This window comes from Hyla sarda, chromosome 6 (assembly GCF_029499605.1).
Source record: "Hyla sarda isolate aHylSar1 chromosome 6, aHylSar1.hap1, whole genome shotgun sequence".
NCBI lineage: Eukaryota > Metazoa > Chordata > Amphibia > Anura > Hylidae > Hyla > Hyla sarda.
In genome coordinates, this window is record NC_079194.1 from 298,258,322 (window position 1) to 298,266,296 (window position 7,975).

Genomic DNA, 7,975 nt, shown 5'->3' on the forward strand with positions numbered 1-7,975 from the left:
CCCTGTACTGTGACATCACTGTGTATTATCCCTGTATTGTGACATCACTGTGTGTATTATCCCTGTACTGTGACACCACTGTGTATTATCTCTGTACTGTGACATCACTGTATTATCCCTGTACTGTGACATCACTGTGTATTATCCCTGTACTGTGACATCACTGTGTATTATCCCTGTATTGTGACATCACTGTGTGTATTATACCTGTACTGTGACTTCACTGTGTATTATCCCTGTACTGTGACATCACTGTGTATTATCCCTGTATTGTGACATCACTGTGTGTATTATCCCTGTACTGTGCACCACTGAGTATTATCCTGTACTGTGACATCACTGTGTATTATCCCTGTACTGTGACATCACTGAGTATTATCCTGTACTGTGACATCACTGTGTATTACCCCTGTACTGTGACATCACTGTGTGTTATCCCTGTACTGTGACATCATTGGGCAAAAAGTTGCATAATTAGTATAGTTGAAAAAAAGCATATATTCATTATGTAAACTGCAACCAAGGCTGAGTAGATGTAGATAATTCTAAGGGGGTGTATTGTACTCCCTATAGATGTCATTGAATTCTGCCAAAAGAGCTTATACCTTTGCCGGATGAAATTCGGTAGTGTGCACTGTTCATTGACTGAAACTCGACTTTATAAGCAGGAACGTCAAACCCCGATAATAACCAGAATATCAGCCATTCATGCCTTGAGCAAAGAAACCTTCCTATTTTTGTTAGTGTTCACACTTGAGATGTTACCGGCAGATTCTGCACCTACACAAGAAATACTCACAATCTGATGCTTTCAGATTAGACCGAATTGCTGCAGTTCAGCTGAGCAGAGAGCGACGGCGCCTGAATGTTAAAGAAGCCTTCCGCCCAGACCATAAACTCTTTATTGCCCCATGATCTGGGCAGATTTACCAGGTCATTTCAATCTTTATGGCAAAATATTAAAATTACTACTCTGAAAAATAATTGAAGGCGAATGGCGAGGAAAAAAAATAGCAAAATTTGTTTAAGTGGAATCCGCTCTGGGAAATAATACTGAAAAAGTGTTAAAGTATAAAAGTTTATAGGTACCTGTGTTATCGCAAAAGAAAATAATAATAATAATAATAATTATTATTATTATTATTATACTGCTTCTATGTTTCTCACTAGGTCATGCAGATTCTTTTCATGTCTTTTTGTGTGCTCACTCATTCTGACATCCACTGCTCAGGAAGGGGTGTGTCCAAGGCAAACATGATCCCGTCCTCACTCACCATGCATTCACTTCCTCCCTGAGTCTGCTGTGCTGTGCTGGGTCTCTTCATCCAATCACTGCAGTCTGCTCTGTAAACCTCTCTTCTTTGTTTTCATGCTGCAGTCTGACAGGACAGGAGTGAGCATAGAGGAGTGCTAGTCCCACCCCAACACACAGGAACTCCAGCCGGGACTACAAAGTATAATTTTGTGGACCTGAGGAAGGCGCGACCGTGTGCCAAAATGCGTTGTCCCCTTTTTTATCCGACTTATTTTCAATAAAATTTAGTCCTGTGAACCTGCTGGCTTACGTTCTATTTTATTCTATTCACACCTGTATACAGTAGCACTCCTAAGAAGCCCCTATCTTTTGTACTCTCCTCATTGCTAGTTGCCCATAGCAACCAATCAGATGTTTTTTTTTTTTTTTTCAGCGAGCGGAGATTCAGACTGTCAGCCGGCGGCGGCGGTAGGACCGCGCAGAACTGCGCCGTCACCATTGATGGCTATGCAGTGCTCGCAGACTTCCGCGCAAAGAGTGAACATTTTCTTTCTTTGCGCAGAACAATTTCAGCGGCGGAATTGTCCGCCGCTGAAATTCCGCAGTGTGAACGGGTCTCTCAGAGACCCGTTCACACTGATGTTAAGTTCACACCGCGGAATTCCGCCCGCGGAATTCTGCGGGGAGTTCTGTAGTGTGAACATACCCTGAGAGAGACAGCAGAGGCCATAGTTATCTTTGCAAAGGAGTTAGCGGCTGTGTATTTTCCAGAGAAACATTTAGACTCCAACAAGCAAAAAGACAGGAGGCCAAGGACCTGGTCAGAGGTCATATGATTTATAAAAAAGAGTGTGCAGGTAGAAGTGAAGAAAGAAGGGACTGCGTCGACAGGCGACCCCACAAGTGACTGCATTAGCTGTCATATTGGAACGCAACTCGATCTATGGGCCAGAAAGAGACTGAGAAAACAATGGCAGCTGTTTCTCTGTTCAGCTGTTCAAGAAACTGTGCCTACCAAGTGACAGAGACCAACAAGCTGCTTGCCTCTTTTAGATATTGTAACTATCAGGCTCATCTACCACTTGAAAGCTTAGGTATGTCAGTCCATTGACTGTGTGTCCCCTTTATTCTGGGAACTGGTAAGTTGCCAACTGCTATAAGTTAAAGGGGTTATCCAACCTGTAACTTTAGTACTTACATGTTAGACAGTAATGGACATGCTTAGGAAGGATCTGTGCTTGTCTTGGGGCTAAATGGCTATGTTGTGAGTCCACCATAATGCTGCTGCTTTCTTTTTGTGAAACGGCTATTTCCTGTTTGCGTTTACTCGCTCTAACTACAAGTCCCATGATCCCGTGTTTGTAAGTGTGAGGTCCCTCCCACGCATCAGCCACTCCATCCATTGAAGCACACCTGGGACAATTCCCTGCAGCCCTGTGAGATTGATCTCCCCTTAACCCAGCAGTCACTCCATCCATTGAAGCTCGGGCAGGCTCCCTTTCAACACCTGACTAGTGATCTAATGTTAAGACAAAACTCATTTTGGATTCAGCTTAAATGAACATTGGGTCAAGGATCACAGAAGAATTGCAAGACCACAATGAAACACAGGTACAGACACTTTAGAGCCCCTGTAGCACAGTCAAATCGTGGAATACCCCTTTAAGTGAACAAGTCTAGAATAAAACAAAAAATCTATAAAATCTAAACCTTCTATTACACTCCCGAAACAAAACAAAAATGGAAAAAAGTAAAAAAAATGTATATATATATATATATATATATATATATATATATATTTTTTTTTTTTTTTATATAAATTTTTTTATTTTTTTTTTTAGGATAATAAATTCACAAAAATTAGACCCAAAGCCAAACTACGGGAGACTTGACCACAGCTTGTTATCCTCATTACGATGACCATAGGGGATATACTAGTTGGTCATTATTTTAGGCTCATGTGCTATAAATTAGATATTTGGATCAAGTGTAACTCGACGGTGTTACTCTTGAGTTTCGGAAGTAGGTTACATTGACTCCAGGGCCCCCATGTTGTAATTTGCTTACTGAACGTTCCAGTCTAGTCGAATTGTTCGTATGGAAGTTTAACGTTTATCTTGCACCCCAGGAGTATTCCGGTTACTGTGCAGCAGGCTCATCCATCACTGTTGTGCCGAAGAATGATGCCTCATTTATTACTGACCTCACATCTCACAACTCCTTTGCTGCAGATTCAAGCATGGCTGCCGTGTCAGCATGAAATCTGCTCCTAATTTAAAGACTTAAAGGTTTCCCAATCTAAGTTACTATAATGAGCAATTCACTCCGCTTCTCCTCCAGTAAAGAACAAAGAGAGAATATTCCTTATTTATCCTTGTCATGTCGTGTACATATACAGGATCACAACGGGGCACACAGCACAACACATTATATACCGTATACGGTAGCACATTAAATATACGGTAAGCCTGGTAACTCTTCCTACACATCATAAATTATTTAAAAGAAAAACACTTTTTGTTATGAGATTGGTTTTACAAAAATACAAGAATATTGCAGCAGGTATACAGGAGAAGAAGAACCGCATAACAAGAGGCAGTGGTACATAGGCAACAAGCGCGGCCCAGCTGGGCTAGAGAATTCTAAAGCATTCAACATAGTTATTAACTAGAAGAAATATCGAGCACTAGGGGAAGGAAAAGCTATGTTCTGGGGTATCCAACTACGAAGGAGTCAAGGGGGAGGGGAGAGAGGAGAGGAGCCAGAGAAAGACCACGAAAACTAGAAGCTTACCTCGCTGGTCGGGAACACTCCAGAGGCACGTAGGACTGCACAGAAGTAGACATACCAAAGAAGAGAATGTGGCATAAGAGTAAGCCAGAGGTTACCGATAACATATAAAGCATTCTAAGGGTGGGTCGCTATTGACCTGTAAACAGGAGAATCCATAGAATGTCTAGCCAAGATAGCCAGACCACATGGTGTTTGTCCTGGCGACTATTTGAGTAAGCCAGGTAAGTGATCTCCTGGTAAAATGGTTTGGGGCGAATCTGCTTACAGGGGCGAAGAATAACAGAGTGGGTCACCAGGAGAAGAAAGTGATTTAGCCAAAGAGATTGTCAGCCAAAAGGCTGTAGTACTCTGCATGACTACGACACATGCAGCATGGTGCCTCTGCCTTGGCTGCATCTCCAACAGTTGTTGGAGACCCTGGGTTAAATTAACCCTTCAGAGGGGTGATAATATGGTTTTGGTACTCTCACTTATGTTATTCAGTCCCTAAGAGCCTTATAAATGGTGCACAGCTATGTCTCATTCTCTTTTTTTTTTTTTAATTTTTTATAGGGCGGGAGCAGAGTTTAAAGGTTTGCCAGCAGTACACACACCTGGACTTCCTTTCCTTTACATCTCTGACCAATAGCAAGACAATACCTTCTCACAAGCCCTCCTCCTCTCTGCTTTGCCATGACATAGAGATGCTGGATGTCACATATAGACACATGGAGGGTGTGGTTTGCACAACATTTTTGACCTTTGTTTTTTTTTCACTGCCTGCTTTAACTTTTAAAAAGTGAGTGGGTCTTACTGAAAAGGGGGTTGGACCTCATGTGGCCATCTGATTTACTGAAACTCCCAGAACTATTAAGAACAGTGCACTTCTTCATTAATGCAGTTGATCCTACTTTGTTGGGGGTTTATATAAGACCCATATACAGTCATGGCCGTAAATGTTGGCACCCCTTACATATTTCTCACAGAAAAGGATTGCAGCAACACATGTTTTGCTATACACATGTTTATTCCCTTTGTGTGTATTGGAACTAAACCAAAAAAGGGAGGAAAAAAGCAAATTTGACATAATGTCACCAAACTCCAAAAATGGGCTAGACAAAATGATTGGCACCCTTTCAAACTTGTGGAAAAATGTGATTGTTTCAAGTATGTGATGCTCCTTTTAACTCATTTGGGGCAAGTAACAGGTGTGGGCAACATAAAAATCAAACCTGAAAGCAGATAAAAAGGAGAGAAGTTCAATTAGCCTTTGCATTGTGTGTGTGTGCGCCACACTTAGTGTGGCAGCTCAAAGATAGGGATAAGATGTCTTAGGGCCGGAATACCCCTTTAACCTGGTTGTCTACTGAGCTATGATAACAACGGCACCCCCAGGAATAGCATTATGTCTCCAACAGGAACTGGATCAACTCGTACCGCCATGGAATCTAACCCCGAAGAGGATCCACCACTGGTGTTTAGTTCCATAAAGTTGTCTTTTTCACACAATAACCTAATGTCAGGTTAAGAAGAAAAAGTAAAAGGATGATACATAAGTGCCCTACAGCGTGTCTTCCTCTTTCAGAACCAAAACACACACACACCCCAAAGACAATATGCCGTCAAATAACAATTCAATTAAATGGGCAAGTCATCTATCATCAGGGCCCCGTGATTAAAATGTCGCCTGTTATCAACACCATCATCCATTAGCGGGAAGTCGGGCTGGATATCAATGCGGCGTCTCAAGCAAAATGAGGTGTGGCAAGTCTGATTAATCAGATCTTATTTACTCAAATCTGGCAGAACGCTTCAAAACAGGAGCAAACTAGCATGACAAGGCGCCGAGGAGAGAAATGAGTGGCCGACCGGTGGGGAGGTGCGCTGTCAGGTGACGGAGGTGACATTTGCAATCCACAGGCATCTGCTTTGGGTATTAACCTTTTCATATCAATCGGTCGCCTCTTACATCTTTATGTCTAGCAGGAGATAAAATTGAGATGTTTTTTTGCTTTCGTTTAAACTACAGAAGAGCCGGAAGAGGAAAGGAAATCAGTCAAACCGGCTTCAACCCTCAGGAGTCCATAATGGCAAGAAAGAAAAGTTCTACAATGTTTCCATCAATACTGAATTATTTATTGTCATTTGTAGATGTGTCATGTATATCAGGATGATTGCTCTCAGTGCTGTTACTGTATATATTGTGTCGTTTTTTTAGCATTATATTATTATTATTGTTATTATTATTGTTATTATTAATACTGCTATTATTACTACTACTTTTTGCTACAACAACAATAATAATAATAACACAAATGTTATTATGATTATCATTGTTAATTTATAATTATAATCTATATTATTATTATTATTATTATTATTACAATTTAATGTTACTACTACTAGGAGTATGACTTTTTCAACAACAACAATGATAATATTAATAAAAATAACAATGTTATTATGATCAGCATTGTTTATATATATATATATATATATATATTTTTTTTTTTTATATATATATATATATATATACACAATAATAATAATTTAATAATAATAATTTTATTTATATAGCGCCTACAGATTCCGCAGCGCTTAATCCAAAAGTTTGGACACCTTCTCATTCAGCGTTTTCTTTATTTTCATGACTATGAATATTGTAGATTCACACTGAAGGCATCAAAACTATGAATTAACACATGTGGAATTATAGACAGAACAAAAAAGTGTGAAACAACTGAAAATATGTCATATGCTAGGTGGAAAGTGTCCCCAAATGCAGTCACAAAAACCATCAAGAGCTACAAAGAAACTGGCTGACATGCGGCGCGCCCCAGGAAAGGAAGACCAAGAGTCACCTCTGCTGCGGAGGATAAGGTCATCCGAGTCACCAGCCTCAGAAATCGCAGGTTAACAGCAGCTCAGATTAGAGACCAGGTCAATGCCGCACAGAGTCCTAGCAGCAGACACATCTCTAGAACAACTGAGGAGACTGTGTGAGGCCTTCATGGTAGAATATCTTTGTTTGGGCTAAAGAACACAAGGAATGGACATTAGACCCGTGGAAATCTGTGCTTTGGTCTGATGAGTCCAAATTTGAGATCTTTGGTTCCAACCACCGTGTCTTTGTGCCACGCAGAAAAGGTGAACGGATGGACTCTACATGCCTGGTTCCCACCGTGAAGCATGGAGGAGGAGGTGTGATGGTGTGGGGGAGGAGGTGTGATGGTGTGGAGGAGGAGGTGTGATGGTGTGGAGGAGGAGGTGTGATGGTGTGGGGGAGGAGGTGTGATGGTGCGGGGGAGGAGGTGTGATGGTGTGTGTAGGGGGGGGGGGGCTTTGCTGGTGACACTGTTGGGGATTTATTCAAAATTGAAGGCATCCTGAACCAGCATGGCCACCACAGCATCGTGCAGCGGCATGCTATTCCATACGGTTTGCGTTTAGTTGGACCATCATTTATTTTTCAACAGGACAATGACCCCAAACACCTCCAGGCTGTGTAAGGGCTATTTGACCAAGAAGGAGAGTGATGGGTGCTACCCCAGATGACCTGGCCTCCCCAGTCACCAGACCTGAACCCAATGAAGGCAAAAGGGCCAACAAGTGCTAAGCATCTCTTGGAACTCCTTCAAGACTGTTGGAAGACCATTTCAGGTGACTACCTCTTGAAGCTCATCAAGAGAATGCCAAGAGTGTGCAAAGCAGTAATCATAGCAAAAGGTGACTACTTGGAAGAACATAGAATATGACATATTTTCAGTTGTTTCACACTTTTTTTTGTTATGTCTATAATTCCACATGTGTTAATTCATAGTTTTGATGCCTTCAGTGTGAATCTACAATTTTCATAGTCATGAAAACAAAGAAAACTCTTTGAATGAGAAGGTGTGTCCAAACTTTTGGTCTGTACTGTGTATATAAATATATTAATAATGTTCTTCT

General features: G+C 41.2%; 1 long non-coding RNA gene across 1 annotated transcript in view; it reads left to right on the top strand.

Moving 5' to 3' along the window:
• Nucleotides 1-6,125, top strand: part of LOC130277323 (uncharacterized) — a 77,288-nt gene extending 71,163 nt beyond the window's left edge. Inside the window, exon 3 of the long non-coding RNA XR_008845426.1 lies at nucleotides 4,601-6,125. This is a non-coding gene — a long non-coding RNA (uncharacterized LOC130277323). The remainder of the gene's footprint in view (nucleotides 1-4,600) is intronic.
• The last annotated feature ends 1,850 nt before the right edge of the window (nucleotides 6,126-7,975 follow it).